The sequence below is a fragment of the Colletes latitarsis genome, chromosome 5, assembly GCF_051014445.1.
Source record: "Colletes latitarsis isolate SP2378_abdomen chromosome 5, iyColLati1, whole genome shotgun sequence".
NCBI lineage: Eukaryota > Metazoa > Arthropoda > Insecta > Hymenoptera > Colletidae > Colletes > Colletes latitarsis.
This window is the reverse complement of record NC_135138.1, coordinates 33,946,616-33,968,475: the sequence shown is the minus strand read 5'-3', so window position 1 is coordinate 33,968,475 and position 21,860 is coordinate 33,946,616. Positions and strand designations below refer to the sequence as shown.

The following is a 21,860-nucleotide window of genomic DNA, read 5'->3' as shown; positions in this document are numbered from 1 at the left end:
TAATCCACCGTACACGAGTCTCGTTTTTTATCCCTTTTAGGTTTCTCCGACCCGCGACGCCTGTCACCTCGCGCAGACAGAAACGGAAAGTATTGTTTCCCGTCGAGGAAATAAACACGACATTGTCGCGTCTCCCCAAAATTAGGTTCGATGGTCATTGGGTGGATAATTTTAGTTTTAACTGCGGTGGACAAAAATATAAGGCACGTCGCATATTTCTGTATTCTTTATATTTAAAGAAGATGTACGTTTTATGGTACGTGGAAATCTTGAATTCAAAAGAAATACAATTAGAGAAAAAGGAAAAGTTTAAGGTTACAATGAAGTTTTCAACGATTTAAACAATTTATATTCTACGATCCACTTTGGGATCCCGAAATTTTTATGAAATATTTCTAGATAAGAATTTTTTCCATCCCTACGCCAGGCTACTAAAAATTGATACGATCGATGGTCTGTTTCCAAACAGGAGTTTATCACCGTAGTAGATCTAAGGAGTCGCAGGGATGACCGACTATTTATCGCCGACACTTGGCATAAAAGTGATATCGGCGAGTGTAAAAGGAGGGTTGAAATTTTGATCGGTCTACATCACCGACGTGGCGCGCGTGTGTGCAAGTTCTACCACAGGGCATTGTGTTGCCAGGGCGATTCAGTGACCCCCCGCGGATATTGCTCGTCTACGAGGGTGAATGAAAGGGAGGCCACCACCCCCGAACCACGGAATAAACATCGCGTACACGGGACCCTTCTATGTAAGAATTCCTAATTCCATACGCGGGGCTCGGCCACGAGGCAAAGGGAAACGCGCGGAACCCTTCGAACTTTATCGATCTTTCTAGCTCCCTGTGTCCTGGGGGGAGGACACGAACGGAAATCGAGCGACCCCTCTGTCGCACGTGCCCTCCCCCACTCGCCATGGAACTTCGTTTCTTTGTTTCGGAACGAATGTTTGGGCGTTGGGCTAGAATTCTTGCGGAAACTGACCGGATCCAGAAATCTCTTCGCGAAAATAACTTACTCGAGCGAGGAACTCTAACAAACGGTAGGGGATAACTCGTGGACACTTAAGCGGGCACTACTGCACGTAAAACAGAGACGAACTAGAATAATATTGGAACCAAAGTAATAAATATTTGGTAAAATTTTGCTGGGGGAGATTTCAGCCTTTCATTTGTAATTTGAAATCAAATTCGACACAATGAATTCTGAATCAAATAGATTGCTGTAAACATCGAGATAAATCACCGCTCTGTTTACAGTAAGTTTTTAAGAAACGCAAATTGTTGATCAGTTTGTCGCTGAACCTGTTTTATATTCGACAACAGATTCTGGAAATGGAAAATTTTCATCATTTCTAAATCCGAAGTTTATTTTGCCCGCAGTCTCATAAATATTTATTTCTTTAATCGATGATTGTAAATTATCCTCGACTGGTTTCTTAGTATAGGTGCGTGTGTTCATGTATGTGGACCAGGGTATAACATAAAATATTTTTTTAACACGTTGAGTGCCACGCCTGTTTCCAGTGTCTAGAAATGTCCTCGACATTTTCTCAAATTTCAGTACGAAAAGCAGAATTAATTAGCAGTTCTTTGATCAAGTAAATCTCAAGTTGAAACGTTAATTTAATTACGTCATTTTTGAATTTTCAAAATTACGCAAATTTATGTACGAAAAAGAGGCAATGATCGAGTGGTAGTGTATAAATCGTGAACTTTTGGTGTTTTCGTGGGGCAAAGGAGATGCAATTACGTTGCGGTGAACTGTTTACCGACCGCAAATAGGTGGAATTACGTTCCCGCGAGCGTGCAGAATTTCCAGCGACGGCGCCAGAGCGCAAAACAGGCACGATCGAAGTTCCAGCAACGAAAAAACTGGGAAATTATATCGCTCACGATCCCTGGACGCCGATAAGGTGAACGAAACGGGAGAGCGAGCGTCGCGCTCCGCTCCTGAATTTACGAGGCACCGCGGGCGGTGAGGGTGCAGGGGCGTACAGACGTGGCGCCGGGCGTCCCGACGCCCAGACTGGCAGGGGCCGCACGCACGTTGACCGTGAAACCGGAGGCGACCGAGTATGGTAAACTCTGTTTCTCCAATTGCCTTCGTCGGGAGCTTGATCTATCCAGACTTCGATTTCTCGTTTCGTTTCATTACGTTTCCCTAAAAAGCTCATCAAAATTTAATCATTTTAAGATGCACACAACACTCCTACGCGACTATCGTAACGAGCTTTCCGATAAGAGTGACAAAACTTTAAAAATCTTACATATAACACCGTGAAACTACCCTTTTTAAAATCGACTAAATTTGGGAGGGTCCAGTGCCACCGATTCAAAATTAAAAAATGCTATTCAAACACGTGTAAATGAATCTTGTAAACTTGCAAGAGGTGTTATGTTTTCTTTGCAAAACATTCTCAAAGTGACCAAGCGAAGAACTATGGCGGAAACTGGGGAATAAACTGCTCTCGTGAAGGAATAAAACTTTAACGAGGAACAGAAGTACGAATCAGTGTATCTATTTATCGCTTAGCTGGAAGCATCTTTGGATCGCGATGCGCAAGGGTACGCGGCTTGACGTATACGGTATATCCGAAGGACATTCGAAAGATTAAATTACGATTTGCTATCGTTGTCGTTGCTTTATGTCAGGATGGACGGCGTCCTCTCGTTTGTCGGTGAAACACGGTTGGAAAGTCCAGGACCTTCGCGTATCCGCGGGAATTACGTTCTTCAATTTAACACGAGATCACAAAGTACTCGTATGCGCACACTCCCGCATAAATATTTCAGGGTCCCGCGGACGTAACGTTTGTAACTTGATAATTGGTTAAGAGTTCTCGTTGATCGATACTCCCCTTAGTTTCGATCGCTGGTTTTTGTCTGTTATGCAGGGTGATTTTAAGAACCGGACTAAAGCTCTAATTCTTTCCATTTCTATTATCAAAGTTCAGGAATACGATGAAATCGATTTTTTTATTATTATTCTGATCGTTCTGCGCGCAAACGTATTCGAGCACGACCATTGCACATTCAATATTTTATTGAACGTTTCATTGTTCGTGTCTCTGTTTTTAAAACTCAATTTTTTGTATAAAAATTGCATTCGTTGCAGTATATTACAATCAGAATTGCAAGAATTATGTTATTGCTATTTAAAGAGCGAAAACGACAACTGTTTAACATTTCAACTAGTACAATAGTCAAATAACAAGGTTCGATTACAGATATAATTGACTTTTGGTATTATTATAAAAACGTGAACACACCCTGGTTTTCGAAGCATAAATTACATAGAGATGGGCAGTTTGCAACATTTGTTAATAGGGGCCGATGTAATCATTACAATTTACATAAATGCCACTCTAGCTACAGTTATATCCATCTCGTACGGTGGTTATTACTGTGGACTATAATCTGAAGATTTAAACCATATCATTTGGCAGTGTCCAGAGTATAATGGGGGAACGTAAAACTGTTCGAAATGTTTCTCAATTCTAACTATTGCCTTCATTAGTTCGTTTTAAAGATGGGCTGACATCAAAGTGCTGAATGTTATTTACAGGGTATTTCCTTTGAAGCATGTCACATAAATTGCAATTTCGATTTTTATGAGCTACATTGTTTTTTTTTCTTTAAAGAAATGCAATACATTACTACGTACGATGTTTAATATGAGAACGATTTAACGTACGATATGGTAATCGTTTTCTTTCCATCGATAATATACTCATTTTTTCTACCGTATGCACCATGATTTTGTATCGTGATTTTCTGTTGTTCCTTTTTCATTGAACTTCTAAATAACTAGCATTAATGCTGTCGCGAAAAGAGCGGTTATCGTGGCTTTTTCTTTGTGCAACACCCGGTATATCACGCGGCCGGTTTAACGCAGGAAAGCTACTTATTCCCCGTCGGCCCGGAGCCTCGACGGCAATCATACGGCATTAACACTTTAATCTACTCGTTCTTAAAGCTCTTACCATTTCAGTGGCGAAACTTTCCTTCCACCGTTAAACAGTCGACCCGATGTATTTAGTTAACAGTCGAACGATGATTCCGGGTCATTTCTGACCCACACTTACGAGCTCGTTAGACGTCAGAACTTGAATAACACTAGATCATCATAGGAACAAAATTTTCATCGATACTCCGTTCTTCAAATATTAAATGGTTGAAAGCACCAACAGTATGCAAATAAAATTAATTTAAAATGAAATTGATTGTGTTTATAATTTACGGAGCATAAAGTATGTATCTATTATCAAACGAAGGATTTATTTACCAAGCTTTATAAAAATCGAAATATTAATAGTGGACTTTTTTTTTAATCTTTCATTAAATCGGTATTTTTGCTCGTATCTGCGTGGAAACAACGTCGTTACTGTGTAAACTAAAAACCTGACTTAATGGACCCTCCTGAAGGGTACTTAACCCTCGTCAGCGTTGGTCACCTGGTTGAAAGTTACGCAGATGCAACCTTAATCCGGCTGACGCGAGAAAGCGTACGCGCATTACCACAAACGCAATCGACCATTGAGGATACCTCGTAATGGATCCTTTCAGGGAACCGTTTACCACCGATTAGCCGGGTTCGGTTGCGTTCCTATCGTTTTTCGTTATCTTTCGAGCAAATGAACTTTCTTGATTGTAAAACACAAAGCAAACGAACGTGGCTGTACGGTCGAACGCACGTGAAATTGAAATAAATAATTAATTCAAAATTTTAGACGTATTCGACGGGTTGAGAATCGCATTGGTAAGTCACACTTGTTTCTCTTTTTCAGTTATGAGACAGAAATAAACCCAATTTTTGAGAAAGGTAATAAGCTGCCTTTTTTAGGACGTCTTTCAAATGGTTTGAAAACCACTGAGATACGTATAATGAAATTTAATACTCATCGGCCAAAATGTTTGGCGTTCGCTTTAATAATTCAGTGGTTTGGAAGTTTTTGCCATGTAACACGTCAAGCCGAAAGTAGTCGATTGCAGGTGCAAGCTGTGCTCCAAGACACGCAGCCAATAAACAGTTAAAAATATGGCGGTTGTCTTCAAATCCGTACAATCCTCGATCCGAATATATGGACGTGTCTAGTTTCACGTACTAAAACTCATATGATATTTTAGATTTTTTTTCATAGAAACTACCAGTCTCAAAATTTGTAGACATATTTATTCATGTTTCTCCAACCTGTAGGAATTTCGTCAGGTATAAATTATTGGGTTTGAAAACATGCACGATGTTCGCGTTTTAACTTCAAATTCATACTTTTATTAATAGAATTAATGAAATGGGATCTTCGTAGAGGGTCGTGTCTCAACCCCTAAGTATGATAATTCGTATATTTTCGCATATTAAGTGCATTCTGGAGTTTGTTGAGAATTAAAATTCCACTTATAAGAACCACGAAGACGCCTAATTTTTACCCAAGATTTCAAGCCTCTGGCGAAAGTAAAAGGGGGAAAATGTTGAATGTTTTTTGTCGTGAAACTGGGGTAGACCCATTAAACGCGTCACGCTAAGCCAACGTTTCGCGTAACGTTGTACATCCTGAAAGCGCTCGAACGCCTCGCTCGAGTTCTCGGCGTCAACGTAGTGCCACTCGGTGGTGCTCTTAATTAATGAAAAGATCGCGTAAAGTGGCGCGCGGCGTCATGTGTGCGCGCGTGTACTCACACGAGCGTCGAACAAGCTCGATAACAACGGTCTGGAGCGTGTATGGCGGGCGCAATTAACATACTGCGGGGGCAGGCTCCCCTGACAAAGGATAATCGCTTTCGCCCCATTCGCGCGGCGGTCTTACGACTTCTGAATGTTATTAAACGTAATTTAATATCTGGCCGAGCCCAGAGCGCGAATCCCTCGTGGAATTTACGGCGGCGCAGGACGGTATCCTATTAAACTCTACGGCACAACGGCGGCGGTTCGTGCTTTACGCGCCATCGTGGGCGGCATCCGTTTCACTTTCTTCGGAGCAGGAAGAACTTAGCGTCGCGGACCGTTGCGTAACGTCAATCAGCTTTTGCGCCGTTCGTCCCGTGATTTTGCCCAGCGCCATTAATCCTATATGCCGCGATATGGTTGAATCATCCGATGGGGCCGTGAAACTGACGAGGTTTCAACTTTGGGTTCCTCTGCAGGACACCGCAGGATCTTATTTATTAATTTTTTATCAGGTTGGAAACGAGTGATGAGATAGAAAAGAAAACTTAACACCTTGCATTATACATAGGAGGCACGAGTCAAACTAAATTCTTTAACACTGGAACGATCGAAATGTCCAAAATGGCCCATTCGTAATTTTTGATAAAAATTGTAAAAAATTTAGCTCGACCGAATTTCTGAAAATTTAGTTTTGTAGAAGAGAACCTTCTTCTTAGATCACCGAATAAACGTCAGTTTGAGTAAAATAATTGATCAGGATGTGTCCAGGGAATTAACGAAAGCCATCGGGGTCGGCTGATCGAAAGAAACGGAGGACTATCACGCAATGTACGTCGGTAAATCTCTCCCTTTTCTCCCTCTGTGTTCGTCTTTCTAGGCCTCTCGTTCTCCGAGTACGGTTACGATCGTGTAAACGCGGCTTAGTTTATTAGAGCAATTTCCAACACCGAAGACGGTTCATCGACGGCGATGGGGGAGAGACGCAAAGTGCAGCGAGAAAGTTGTGCGTTGTTCAGAGGGTTTCCATGACGACCTATTATCCGGAACCCCATAATTGCCACGTTTGCTCGTTGTGGCCATAATAATTATTGCCTCTCGTTTTGATGGCCCTCTGTATCGACGACTTGGTCCATCGAATTCCCCATTTCGGTTCGGAGCTGTTGCAAACAAATTCTGCTGCGAACAGTTTCTTAATATCAATCAAGGTTCCTCCAGAATGTAACGAAACACTTAACAGAATTAAATATTAAGTACAAACATAGTGCAATTGCTGAGAAAACGAACCTAGAAGTATTTACATTAGCTTATGGAATCTACTTGAGCATGCACATATAAAAAATACTCGATCATTGGTACTTTCGCTATTAACACAAAGATTAAATGTGTTTTAACTAAACTATGGTTAAATGAAAAAGAAAACCAGGTAGAGAATAAAACTGTCCACCTGGGACACGAGAGTTCAATTAAACGCGATCATCGAAGCGGGACAACGGAGCTTCAACAAAGCGTACAAACCTTCGTAGCACTCTCGTTGGAAGCAATTCGCGTCGAATTTTGCGTCGTACTTTTTCGAGCGATGTTCACACGCGATATGAGTAAATCTTGATAGGGGGGGGCAAACACACGAAGCGAAATTTCGTGCTCGAACGCGAGTAAGCGCGTATCTTACGAATTCTTCCGCGAAAGGGGGGCAGGCAGGAGCGTAACTACGGGGCCCGGGTCACTCGTAAATTATTTTCTGCGGTTCGAACGCCGGGTTTGAAGCGTTCTGCGCGACGCGGAACAGTGGAGGGGCAGTTGTTAAAAAGAAGGCGAAAATCGGAGTACAAACAAAATCAGACGAAAGACCGTCGAGGGGATCGAGGGGCACGGTTTACGACGAGTGTTTAGCCTTGACATTCGCCTCCCACATCCTGCCGGACGGACAGTGGCTCTCATCCATCCGCGAGTTTTATTCGAGCTGAGAGCAACCGTACTTAGTGTAGATAACGATCGAAAATTGGCGGCATCCTGAGCAATTATTTTTGGCGACAATGTTATAAAAAGTTAATTAAAATACCTGTCTCGAAAGTGAACGTTCCACTTTTTCCTGCAGCCTCGAATACAGATTAAAATTAATTCGAATAAAACGCGATATACAAAAGAACAGTAAATTTTCGAAGTTGTTTCTCTCCAGAGTATGAACAAATTCTATTCCATATTTTTGTAGAAGAAAAACAGCAAATGTGTACTGATATCATTATTTGAATAATATAATTATTTGAAAATATAAATTTCTTCTCGGTTAAATTTTTATTCGTCTCGAACGAACTGATACGATAGAATTTCGAATGTCAAACACTATTTTTTAAAGAGTAACAAACGATTATTTCCATCGAAATGAGATTTCTTTGAAAAGATTCCAGCGAAGTAGAAACCATTCGTTCGCATCGCAATTAAAGAGCGCGTGCTAAACGATCGTGGTTCGTGGAAGAACGGTACTTTTCAACGAGGCAACTTTAACCGGCTGGTCCTTAAAAGAAGCGTGCCAAGGACAACGACGATCAAGCGACGGTTCTCCGGGATCGCTCGTTTATTAATTTACATGGCGTTCTCGGCTTAAGGCGTCAGCCGAACGGAGGAGAATCGACTATGACGCCTTTCATCGTCGTTGCACCTCGTCTTCCGACCGACTGTCATAATTCATACAGCTGGTACGCGTAGCTGGTCGACTTATCGGTGATTCGTTTTCACGGCCTTTGCTCGTCCTAACGCATTATGCATTCAGTTGCACAATCTCGGCATCGTTGCGGCTTGTTTTGATCTCAGGACGTTGTTTACTCGCGAAAGAAGATTGTCCTCCATTTTCTTTCTCTTTTTATAGCTAATTTATTAACACGTCTTGGACTCAGGAAAGCGTCAATAATCATCGAGTCTTCGAGTTTGACAATTTTAGAATCAGTCGGTGTCAAATATTATTATTAAAATGGACTAAAATTTTTTAAAATCAATCCTAAACCATCGCAGAGCCTTCGTCCATAATTTACAATCGGTTGTAAGTTTTCTAATTCTAGTTCAGTCTTTTTGCTTTTACCCAAAGAATTCAACATTTTTATTTTTTAATATCCTTTGGTACGTTTCAGCGAAAAGATTTTTATCGAACGTAGCGTTACGCATGGCGGCTAATTTAGGCGTAGTAATTCGTGGATTTTTCTTGTATTTCGCGTATCACGGTTAAAATTCTTGGTCTTTGGCGAAAAAGTAGCTACTATACGAAGAAGAAGCTCTATAACGACGTCGCATGACAGGTTTATGTCCTCGTTAAGTTCTTCTATGCGTTTGCTGGAATCATGAAGGCACTTTATGTTTTGTACTTTGAATTCCTGCCAAGTAATGGAACTATTGGCGTCTGTTATATACCGTGGCCAATCGTGGAAAAGTTACCAGATCGAATAGGTGTTTCTTTCTCTCTTTTTTAATCCTTTGTTTCTCTGATCATCTTTATGTTTATATTCCCCTCACTATCTCGTAGAATAGATTTACGAACCAAAATCAAACGTTTACATTTAATATTTTTCCAATATGATACAACGCAATAATAATTCGTCCTTTCTCATCTAAAATTTTTTATTTGAACTACAAATAGTAGGTCCAATTTAAAAAGAGTATATTTAGACACATTTTCCATTTGTTTATTTGTACTTTGTGCGAACGAAAAATTTCCAGGAATTAATCGATCACCAACGATCTTCTTACGTCTCTTCAAGAAGGACATTCGAGTCGTTTGCTACATTTATGACGTTAAATTTCGTCCAGTTCGTTTTCTCGTATGTTCTCGTCTATCTTTGGAATCGATCGTAATGTTCCTTTCGAAAAGAAAAATATTGGTGATTCAGTGACGAGGAATGTACGCGAATGAACAATTCGCTGAGAGAACGCAATGAGCAAGACCAGCGTGCACAATCGTGTCGGCTAATTTGCATGAGGTGCGTGCTGACACCGCTCAGAAATTGAAACTGACGAGATTTCTAATCGTGAATTTGTACCGCGGATACTTGTAACGATTATTAATCCATTCGCGATGAATACCGTTCCGTCAACACCTGGAAACGCACACGTACGGCAAATGTAAATTCCTTTTTCTGCCATTTAATTTACGTCTTCCTATTTATGTCTCGCGAGACGTTCTCTTTGCTTGCTATTGTTTACACCATTTTTTACCGCACCACGGTCTTCAGTTTCCCAGCAGTTATTCAGAATAAAATCTCGTAACTGTTTTAAGAGTTTAAATCTATATTGTAACAGTTTTGAAGCCTGGCTGAAGAGACTGAATCCGCTCATCGAACGAAGAGACGTTGAGTCTCGTACGTCTCGTTGTGTAATTCGCGTTTGGTCCCAATCGTCAATTACTCCGCACGCGCCATTAGTCACCTCCTCGATCTTGATTCCGTCGGCGTTGATGCTTATCGCGTTCGTAAAATAATCGCCGGATGACTCAATCGGTCGAAACGCCCAGGAACGCGCAAACCGCGGTTGTTGCCGAGCCTACCGTTCAATTTGCATATACAGAACCGCCCAGATCGCGGAATCGCGATGACGAGCACCTGAGATCGATCGAGACCGAGCGACTCTGTGATTTTTCATCGAGATTAATGTGCAAGGGGCTCCACGAGGTGCGCCACGTGGTTTTTAGCGGTAGAAAAATTGACGAATAATTGGGACACGACCGTCATCGATCTCGATTTATTCTTCTATCATACGTACGCTACCGTCCATCTTGGAAAATGTAAATTACTTTATAATCTCGTTTTCTTGCATTTAGTCATTTTAAATTGCTAGCTTAATATAAATTTAACAATGCTCGTGCGAAATTCAAATATGGAATAATTAAACGTTGGAATGGTATTAATGGGAAAAATAAATTTTAAAAAATAATCATTGACAAGATTTTACCACGAAGACGATAAAACGACTTTTTTCCATTTAACTACGGTTCTATTTAATATTTCACTTTGAAAGAATTTGTATATATTTCGGAAATGGTTTCGATAGAAAAAGTTGTACGTTTCCTTGTTAATACGCGTTTTAGAATAGCCTCTTAATCGTCCATAAAAATAGAAGTGTGGGATGACTGGGGGTTAAGAGAATCTTTTACGAATATGTTTGTTGGATCATTTAGTCGTTGATCATTCGGAGATAGGGAATGAAAACATGTTCACCCTCGATGCAGGAGTTATTCAAGATTCGTTGGAAGAAAGCTTGTCAGAGCGATCGGTTGCAATGATGTCAGCAGACCTCGCCTAGGATCATGAAAATAGACGTGAAATAATACCGATTAAACCGTGAACGATCTATCCGATCGTTGTCGCGCTCGATGCTGCGTTGTTGCTTCGCTAGGGATAATTGATGGTGTTGTCGTTGCTCGCGGTGTTTCTCTTTCTTTTCTCGTCGCGTTGCGCAATGCCGATTATTGCGTGCAGTTTGCGTAATGCGAGTCGATTTTCGCAGCTAAGCCACGTGTTCAAGCTTCATTTAAAATGTTAATAACACTGCGGCGAGCGTGCTGGTTCGTTGAATTTTTCCTCGCCGTGTCGTTGAAGGTCCTACGTGTTCTATCGGTAAGCAAGCCCATGAACTTTCAAGCTTCGTTTCGTCGATGCAGAATCCTTTACACATTCTTTCGAAGAACTGGATAAAACTATACTCAACGTGTTTCGTTTATTAATTCGATTACAAGTCAATTACAATACCAAAGTTTCACGAATAAGAGATACTTTTTTATTTACTATTCGTTGAATGAATACCTGAATCAGGATGAAGAAATATTTCAGCTCGATCGAATGAACGTCAGAAGTAAATCGTTACGCGTTGGTTTTATTTTTGTATATAGAATAGTATCGAGAGGATAGATGGATTTTTTTTTCATTAGAATATCCCTTTAAGAACTGAACTTTTTGCAAGTATTGTGTGTAGTAATCAAATCTTGATATTTCGAAATACACTATGCCTTTATTGTAACCCTACAATAAGAGAAACGATAGAAGACTATAGCTACGCAAATGCTATCTGTTTATCATTACAATGGATGCTATATCTACGCGTCAGTTTCCGGTGAGGTACTCGTGAAAGGTTCGATACTACTTGGACAATATTCAATTTTACTTGGAACTGTCTCTTTCATTATTCGATGTTTTTATTTCCAGACAGCTTCAACTTACTATTACAAGAAAATAAAACGTCTAAAAATATAGAAAATACAGAAAAACTGGGAAAAATTTTAATGGAAGGTTCTAAATAAAAAAATCAATTTCTTGACTGAGGCTTTGTTAAAAAGTTGTTAAAAAATTAAATTAAAAAATTTTAAACCATTCTGAAAAAATTATTTTTGGTTGTGGGACTTAATTACAATCATTTTTGGTGGATACACATACCCCCGAAATCCTACCCACTTTCGAGAAAAAAATTCAGTACGAGCGGAACTTTAAACGTAAATAACTTTTTAACGAGGCTTCAAAACTAAAAACAGGAAGGTGCTAGGCAATGTTTAGTGTGAATTACTGTGTCCCTATTAGTTCCAATGATCGAGGTACTGTAATCCAGTTTGATCGAAGCATTCCCCATTAATTCATAATTAGATCGAAGAGTAATAAATGGCAACGGAGGGCTTCCGAAATCAAGACAAAGAGTGTACTTACCGACGGTGTTGGTTTCACGGGAACATTTAGAACGAGCAATATGTACGAAGTAAATGGTTTCTGTCTCTCGTGAAATTGCCCCGTTCCCCTTGACCACCTGGCACTAAACGAGTTCGCGGAGCAGTTTACGAAAAGGTTGCTGCCGTGCACGTGAGAGCTCGTACGTTCGAAAGGAAACGAAACGAAGTCACGAACACGTGCACGCCCGAGTTAATTTCCTCCCGTGACCGTGACACCAACGATTTCGCTCGAATCTCTTCGAGCGCATATTTCTGCTCGCTAACGCGACCGAGCTGAGTCACTTCCTCTTTTTTTCCGTTCGCATCGACATCTCGTATAACGCCGTGCACTTAAAAACGGATCAAAGTGCGCGGGAAACACGTGTCCGGTACAGATAAAAACATACGTGCCGCGTTATACGTCGCCTGGAAATTGAAATCTCGTTCGACTCGACACGCTGCACATTTTAAAACGCTCCTCTGGCCGCGAGAATGTCATCGTTTTCGTCGTATTCTATCGTGTAACTTTCTCATTCATTTATCAAAATTCTTTGAGTACAGTTCTCAAATCTATAGATACGTATATTTTAATAAACAGTAGTACTCAATTTATACAAACTCAAAGAGTAAGTCTTATAACCACTGCTTTTAACTTTTCGTCGCTCCATTTTTCTGGTTTATTATTTTATTATTGCTGATTTTGCTACACTGGAAACTTCAGTGCTTGTTTACAAAATGCATGTTAAACGTTCTTATTATTGAAGTTCACTAAATCTTGCCATGTTGTATACTTGCGTATGTTTGAGAAAATTTCTTGAGCGAGCAAAATGGTTGGCGACAGCCTCGGCAATTCCCCCCGTCGCGGATGGCAGAATTTTGACCCCGCGTGACAGGATTCGCGGGGAATTCCGAGCACGTTCGACTTTCCAAGCGATCATTGCAATCGCTCGATCGCAAGAGGTATGAAAATTATCGCCGCGAAGAAGGTGTGCGAGCTGGGTCATGGCTCGCACCCACTGTAAAGTCCAGGTGTTCGAGATTAATAGAGACAGTTCGATCAGCTGCTGGCGGCAAGGATAAAACGGAGAGATAAGATCGACGATTACCCTCTGTTCCTCGGTGGTTGATTTGTAGAAAAATTGTTCTTCCGGAACACATGGAACGAAACGACTGACCTCGGTTGCGCGTTGTATTTAAAATCAGCTATGAGATACAGGGATACAGCATAGATCTGCGAATATGCGAAATTTTAAGCAAATTAAAAAAGAGAATTTCGTTGCTTCGCGATAGGGGTGAGTGGGGCAAGTTGTTACAATTGGTGGCCTCTTATTTTTCACTCATTTTGTAATCTATTTTTTAAGAGATTAAAACGATGGACGCTTTATAAAAAATTGCGATAAATTTGCAAAAATCCATACGAGATCCATACTAAATAACAAACGTGACTTCGAAAAATATTAATTTTGCTATAGTACAGTTATTTAATCTATGTGTTAGGACAGTTGTCGCTCTAACGCCCCCCTGAAAGAGTTCTGCGCCCTTTTCACCTCTAAAGCGGGGGTGGTACCATCGTCGAGGAACGCTGGACTGCGCTCTGAGTTTATTCTGAATTATAATTGTCGGGTGTGGTAGAAAAAATTAATTCGTTGGGTCTCATGGGCAATGGAACGAAAACTGCTTCGCGACAGAGGGTCAACAGTCTTGGGGAAGACTTTCTTTACGACGTTAAAGCGTCTTCGAGGCGATTACGACACACACGGCCCTTAAACGTTCCCCCATCGCAGCGAGTGTCTTTTCGTTGAGAGAGAGAGCCACGTTGCGTAAATATTTAGGCTGTTCGGGCCGGTAGCGAGTGTTTTATTTCCACGATTCCCTCGGCAAATAAACCGATTTCGACGACGGATTCGCCGAAAGCGGACGACGAGATCTGAACATCTGTTGGCCGGCCGTCTATTTCTAGAATTTCTATCCCGATTATGCACGAATGGAAAGTGGAGTAGTGGGATACGTGTATTTTCGCGGATTGTTCGAACCCCTTTTACCGGGTCATCCCACGAATAATACGAATCTTCCCTTCGAATCTCTCGCCGAACGGTTTCGTGGGCAAGCTACTGTTTGAGAAACACTGCCCCAGACTACTCTAGAGCAATCGCGTGGCGCCATGGTGGTATCTGTTATTATACTGCAACGAGCTATAAAGAATGCTCCCGAGTGATGTTCACTATGCGAGAGAAATCCGTCTTTACGCTCACAAAATATTCTGATCACAAAACTTAAATTCCAGAGAGAATTTATAATTACTGCTAAACCAAAAACACAATAATTCGGGGATTAATTCAGGCGCGAGTAAAAGATATCAAATTGTCATCTTGTTAATCATCTTGTAAAAAGTTGCATGTAAATTGACCATTGCCAATCAGTCGCTTCGAATTTTTTTCTAACAAATTACGAGTTCTCTCGATTGATTCTGTTGACCATAAATTTTAATAATTTTTTGCTCTCATTAGAAAATCCTATACATTGATTTTTATCGCAATTAGTGTGGTTTATTACTCGTACTATTTTCTTCTCTGAATTTACAGGAGACTTACGTCCACGATTCGCTCGATCAAGACCGCACAGTTTTCCCTAAAGTTCGTCGCTGTTCCTTCGAGCGTGGTTCCCGGTCGTTTCCCACCCAAATAGCGGGCTCCAAAATTTATTCATTCACCTAACGAACGGCTCCGTACGAGCTATGAATAGGTAAAGGGTCCCGGTGCGCTTAAGAAACCAGAAACAAATCGTTTCAGCGTCTTCTGGCCGCGCCGCCGTTGGCCTCGCTCCTCGAGTCCTTCCTCGAAAAAGTGGGCGCGATTCATATTGTAATTTCGAAAGCAGAATCCATTTATCTTGGCCCCGGAGGGAATTTTTACAGAGGATTCGTTATCCCCCGCGTCCGGGAATAGCGTCTCGTGAAAAATAAGAACGCGAAAGAACAAAAACACGCGACGCTGTTCAACGACTCGACTCCTACAAACAGCCTATCCAAAAACGATTATCCTTCCGACGAAGACGATTTTTCTACTTTGTAATAACCATTCGTCACTCGCCATTTTTTATTTAACCCAAATGCGAACGAATAACTGTCAATAACAGCGCGGTAAATCAAGTAGCGAAACGTTATTTCGAATACAGTGGACTCCCGGTTAACTGACCTCTGTGGGTCCTGTCAGTTAAACGAATGACCGGTTAATTCGAAATTACATGTGTATACTTGGTGGTGAATATTTTAGGAAGTGACTATAAAAAGTCCTTACCTCTTCCAAATGAAATTGCATTTCGCGTTCGGTGTCAACGTTACAAAATTTGCCAATGATCGTCGTTACTCGCGCGGTTGTGCAAACAAAAATTTCGACGTCGTGAACGAGCAGTCCGGTGGTAGTTGTTAGAGGTGTTAAAGGTCAGCCAGAAACCTCGAGATTATGCAATTGGTCGCTCCATGATCCGCGATAGTCCGCGAATCGCCGTAATCGATGGTCGTCGATCGCGAGCGAGCCAGTTGCGCGCTGATTGCAACAACGGGCCTGGCAGATGATCAGAAAGGAAGAAAAGGGAAGAAGGCCAGTAGGAAAGGCGGTGGAAGGGGCGAAGAAGAGAGCCAGAGCCACGGACGAGCTTACGGTTGTTGTGTTGACACTCGGGGTGGCGATTCTCGAACCAGGTGGCGGCCGATTGGCGGTGCTAAAATTGAGCGAACACGCGATTGGCCGTCCTCGGTTCTCGAGCTGTTAGTCATCGTTCCGGATTTGGAAAATTGGCACGGTGCCGAATTTCCTAAGCCCTGCTGAAGGGTTTCCGTCCGTTCGCCTTGCGCTTCCTCGCTTCTACTTCTTTTTCTTCTTCTCCTTCGCTTCTTCTTGTCCCCTACCCAACGAGGCAGCTTCGTGAATTTTTTTTCACAATGTCGGCCCGAATCGCGGCCATGGGACGATAATTTATGAACCGCGTCCATAGCGGTAAGAGGGAGAATTTTTCATAGCAAACGATCGAGAATGCGGTAATGAGGCGAATGGTGTGGCTGTCGGTTATTCCCGGACCTTTTTTCGCCGTCTTTCCGACCGATTCTTCCCTTAATTCTTCCGCTACAATGTAGCGAGTTCGTTGGATGCTGAACTCTTTTGGTATAAATTTAAAAATCGTGTTATTTTATAAGAAATAATTTATTTGCGCCGCGTGTCTAGATTCGACTCCATATTTAAGATCTTTGGGACAAAAATGTCCCTGTGTGTGTGAAATTAGTTTTTTCAATTTTTCAGTCTAAAGGATTTATATATATTGTTACAAAAATGTTACACAGTTGCTTTTATTTCTTATTACAACACTTGGAAATCGATAGAATGGCAATGGTGTTGTATAATTGTCATTTAGTATAAACAAAACAAAAGTATCTCACTTGTTCAATATTAAATATTTTAAATATTATACTGAATAATCGTTGTCGGTCCATCATATTTTTAAATGTTGAAATACTGAACGTTTATAAACTAATTCATGATCGAAACGTAAAGAACAATATTTCAATTGCATTATCGCAATAATAAATGTTTTCCTTTATTTGTAAAACACAGAAAAAGAGTAAGTGAACGTCGTGGCATTTTTAGATACGTATTCGATAAACCCAGACTGTGAAAATAAATTTTTTCGATCATTTTCGTTGATGTACGTTCGTAATTCAACCAAGTGCCAGTTTCAATTCCATGGCAGCAGTTTGCACAACGAGCGAATAAACAAGAAACAGACCCAAAGCGATGATCATACGTGTCAGTGACGACACTTTAGATTATTAAGTACACTATGATATAGAATGAGATACACAAAAGTCATTATAACACAGTGGTCTTCAATATTTTTTGTTACCGGGTCGAATAAAATATTTTCAACGAGTCAAGTAAATGTTAAATTTATTTAAAATATGTACATTCGAAGGTTCGTGATATTAAAGTATATTAAATATGATTTTAATAAGGTTGTGGTCGATTACAAGACAATCTTCAGATTTTTATTTTTCAATCGGTTCCTATTTTTTCTTTTCTTGATATTTTCACTTAAAAATCTTTCTCGAAAATGTAAATACGGTCGGATATAGTTACGAAAAAGAGTACATTATCCTAAATATATGGATAAATTTTGAGAATCATATTTTTATGAAACGTTATTGTATCGTCTGATTTGGTTTTTTTAGTTTTAACAACAGTAACATTTTTATTCCTTTCGTTTAGATTTTTAAATTTGTCTTTCGTTATATTTTGCGAACATTGCGCACCACTGCTTTAGGAGCTGTTAATGGAGAACCAACCATAACTTGGTCTCCCATTCGTGAATTACGTTACTGTTCTTCTGTATGTACTTCTCTGCCAATTGTAACAATTCTTGCGCGTCCTCAACCTTATCAACCTATAAATTTTCTCGAAGGAAATTCGCAGAAGCCACGAGACCCCAGTAAATAATTAAACAATTTTTAAATTAGAAGGCACAGAAGAATATATCATGTTTGAAACTAAATTTTTAAATTAAAAAGAAATGATTATAAATTCAACGAGCAGGAAACATTGCATTTGAAAGATAAAATTCGATGAACTACACGTCTGTATCATAAATAAAGTATAGTTTGTAGAGTGTAAATTACTGTACGATACCTATCAGTCAGATAGTAAAAACATTGTTTCTCTATTTTCTTGAGGTTTCTAAAATTTCAAACTTAGTTCAAAATTACAATGCAAATGACTAGTTTAATACTGTTTATCTTTTAAACGATGCATAATAACAATTTTTAACGAGTCGTTACGTTGATTGTAAATGATCTCTATCAATAACAAAATTATGTATTCGTTTTAAAAAAACCAAGTTGATCTTTGTAGCTCGGATAGGTCACGAATAAAAAAAAATAATTTATGTTCACGTCATGGCTGACTTTTTTGTAACTTCAACCATTTACAAGATATTTGCTCGTACTAGACTTCGCTAGTAATGAAAAATCCGTTCCGTCTGAGAATAAATAGACTTTCAGCCATGAACTATAACGCTTAAGGGGTTAATTAGAATCGAATAAAAATTTATATGAAAATGAAACTTAACTATGTTTCCCATATCTTATACAGTTTTTTACAGTACAATTTTCTGCAAATTGTTAACTCCACGATCTAAAATTTCAGTACTTATTTTTCTAAATTTGCTAAAATTCACAAATCCTATCCTTTGTTTTCCTAAACATCTCCACTCGTGAATTTTTCTAGTTCGATAGTGGAAAATTCTGTGTTAAATCCTGTGCAAAGTGTTAATTTAATCCGGAAAATGGCCGTAATGGGGTTCAGTTATCTCGTGGACGAGGATCGCGGATCTTCGTGACCAAATTGGAGAACACGAATGTGAAAAGGAAAAGGAGAAACGAAAGGATGCTGCAGCGTCCGCCGCGAGGCATCGGTTGCAACATCGAGTCCAGACTGTTTGCGAAGCGAGGCGAAGGTTCGCCAGTTTAAAAGGGTCAGTGAGCCAGGGTCGCCGTTTCGAATCTACAAGCCCGTGTAAACGCGCGTTCCGCCTGCCGCGGCTACGCATAATACGAAGGCCAATGTGACTTCTTAACGAGAAAGAACGGGGTGAACGCGTTTTCCGTGGAACGACGCGAGGTTATCGAGTAATAAACGCGAGGAATTAAAAGTGGGAGAACTCATTCCACCGAGAAGACACGAAAACGTGTCCTGAGATGGGCAAACACCTTTTTCGGATACAAATTTTAAATTGGGGGGGGCTCCATTTAAAAAAATGTTCTCAAGTTGAGAAACGAGTTGTCTCGAACGAAGTAAATAAAAATTCTAAACGATATTGACATTGATATTGAAAAATTTAATTACATACATTTATTCGCAATTGCAGCGGTTAATTTTGACTCAAAGAATTATCTTCGACTGTGAAACACTCTCGTATTCGATAAAACTCGATCGAACACCACGATTCCTCGCGCCACCCAACTCGAGAGGCGTACTAACGATCGACGCGGTTCGCGATTCTAGATCTTGATTTATTTTTAGCTCGATCGATACGAAGCGTTTGAAAAAAACAATATTGTTCGAAGAAACCGGTCGTAGGAAAAATTAATCGAGAATTTTCCGTGGATCCCGACGATTTATTCCTCGCTAGCGAAGCGAAACCGTCGACTGTACCGAGAACAGATGCGCAGTTGTATGCAAATTCTCAAGCGCCATTGAATCAAACGATGATCGTAACGGCTGATTGAAGGAGATTCAACGAGCTTCTTCGTCATTTTTAATTCCGCGTACACACGTCGATTGCGTTCCTCTTCGAGGGGAAAAAACTTTAAATAGATCTTATCCCTTCGACGCGCTTTGATGCCTTTTCTTACTATTAATATTTATTGCGTTACAGCCTACGGTTCCCTTTCTTCTTGAAAACTACGCGTCCCGAGAGAGACTTTATCCTTAACCTTTCCATTCCCGATCGTTCCATATGGTATTGTTAACTCTAAGTCTCGTAATTGAGGGCGTAGTTGCGATAAAGGCGCGAGGTTATCTCAAGCCCTTTTCGTAGACATCGATTCGATGCATTCTTCATTTAAAGAAGTATAACTCGCTATATTTTCAAAGCAATGGGTCGAAATGTTGAGGATTTTCAAAAATTATCTGTCAGAGTAAAAAAGAAATTTCTTATTATTTTAAATATTATTAATAATAGGCAAAATGTTGGTGCGTTGAGGTTTTGGATCCTGCATCCTACGGGTCGGTAGACAGCCATCTTGGCGCGCGGATTTAGCGATAAAAAAGAGTGAGAACGATCGGTGTGGGTGGTTCCCATGTGACTATCCTTTCCTCTTCGTATTTGTCCTTCGGTCTGTTGTTTTTCTCTCAGAGACGCCGTTTAGGAGCTGCTCGATTCCACGTGGGTCGTTCTCGACCATTTTCGTGGATCGGCGTGCCTCCTTTAAAGTTCACCTTGCGGTTATCTTATCTCGCGATATTTACCGATATCAGTTCCTCGAACGACAGTATCGATCAACGCGGCAAAAATGTCGATGTAACGACGATTCGAGAAAGTTTGACGTTCCTTGCGACTGGAAAGAAACAGATACGTACAGGGTGTGACTGAAAGATACGGCTCGAACATTGAAGTGAAAAATTTGATTTTTAATCTTATGTTTACGATTTGGTAGCAGTGTGTCACGGTGTAAAACGCTCGTGCTCAGAGCGTACTAATGTCGTCGAGGAAAGAGCTGGCCTGGTTCCACTGCTGCGCGATTCGCGAGATGCGCGAAAGGCACCCCGACTGCGGCGTTTCACCCTTCAGACGCGCTTCTTACGTAATTGGGGCCGACACAGAGGGGAGTACGCTTAAAAATAAACCGGTGAATAAGACTCGCCACACGGTTACGCGGTGTCAACAGCTAGAATGGATTTATGGACGGGCTTGCTTTTCGAGGAAAGCCTAACGACACAACGTTATGTAACTCTACTGATCTTGCGCGACCGCGAAGATCTCTAATGAGGTCCCTCCCTAAGCGATAAACCGATTAAGGGGTGCCCGTTAGTCCAGAACGTTGCAAACAGGCGTTCCTTTGTGAACCTTTTGTCTCACACAGTGTTGATTGTAACTTTGTCAAACGTTACACATTTTTTTACAGGAGAGAGTAGGATCCACCACACTTAACATGTTTTTGTAAAAAATTTTACAAAGCATTACTAGCTTTATGTAAACCTTGCACGACTAGAAAGTGATATTTTAAAAATATTTTTCATTTGATATCAATCGTTTTAATCAAATTTTGTCCATTATCGAGGCCTTGGAAAATAAGGGTCATCGCGTGGGAGTCTTCGACCCTCCTTTTCACAACCCCTATAACTACTGAGTTTCTTTTAATGTGGAATTTTGGTTCGTTTCATCCGGTAAGTTGTCGATCCTTGTTCCAGAGAGGAAAAGGAAGGATTGTTTGGAACGTGTGGCTGGATCACCGGAGGATCTCTAATTTCCATAGATTCCCAGAAGCGTTTCTATTCCGAGGTTTGGCCATTAACGCAGCCACCGGATTTCGTGTTTAACGATGATAAAAGCGCAAGGCCGATCGACTAGGGTCAACCTTGCCACCAAGCTCTGTCAATTATCTCTTCTTGGAACAACGTACGTACTGAATTACAAATTTTTCACGCGATATTCCCCTTACTTTTCAATCTCAATATCGATTGGATTTAACCATCACAAGCATAAGTATTCGTTCGACAGGAAATAAAACTTCACTTTATCGAATAAAGAAATCTTCTCTTCATTATTCTACATTTTTATTTCACTAATACTGTTGTGAGTTTCCTTAGTAAATTTGAATTATTCCTTTATTATCCATATATTCATTCAGTCATTTATATTATTTCTTCACTGTTTTTCATACTTCTGACGTGTTCAATTAGTTCTTTGCACCCCAAAAATTTTCATCAACACACGTGATTAGTAATTTCAAGATGGTGCTAGTTCTAAT

General features: G+C 40.5%; 1 long non-coding RNA gene across 2 annotated transcripts in view; it reads left to right on the top strand.

The window, feature by feature from the left end:
* Positions 1-21,614, top strand: part of LOC143341809 (uncharacterized) — a 69,186-nt gene extending 47,572 nt beyond the window's left edge. For both annotated transcript variants that reach the window (XR_013079683.1, XR_013079684.1), the window contains one exon: positions 21,301-21,614. This is a non-coding gene — a long non-coding RNA (uncharacterized LOC143341809). The remainder of the gene's footprint in view (positions 1-21,300) is intronic.
* The last annotated feature ends 246 nt before the right edge of the window (positions 21,615-21,860 follow it).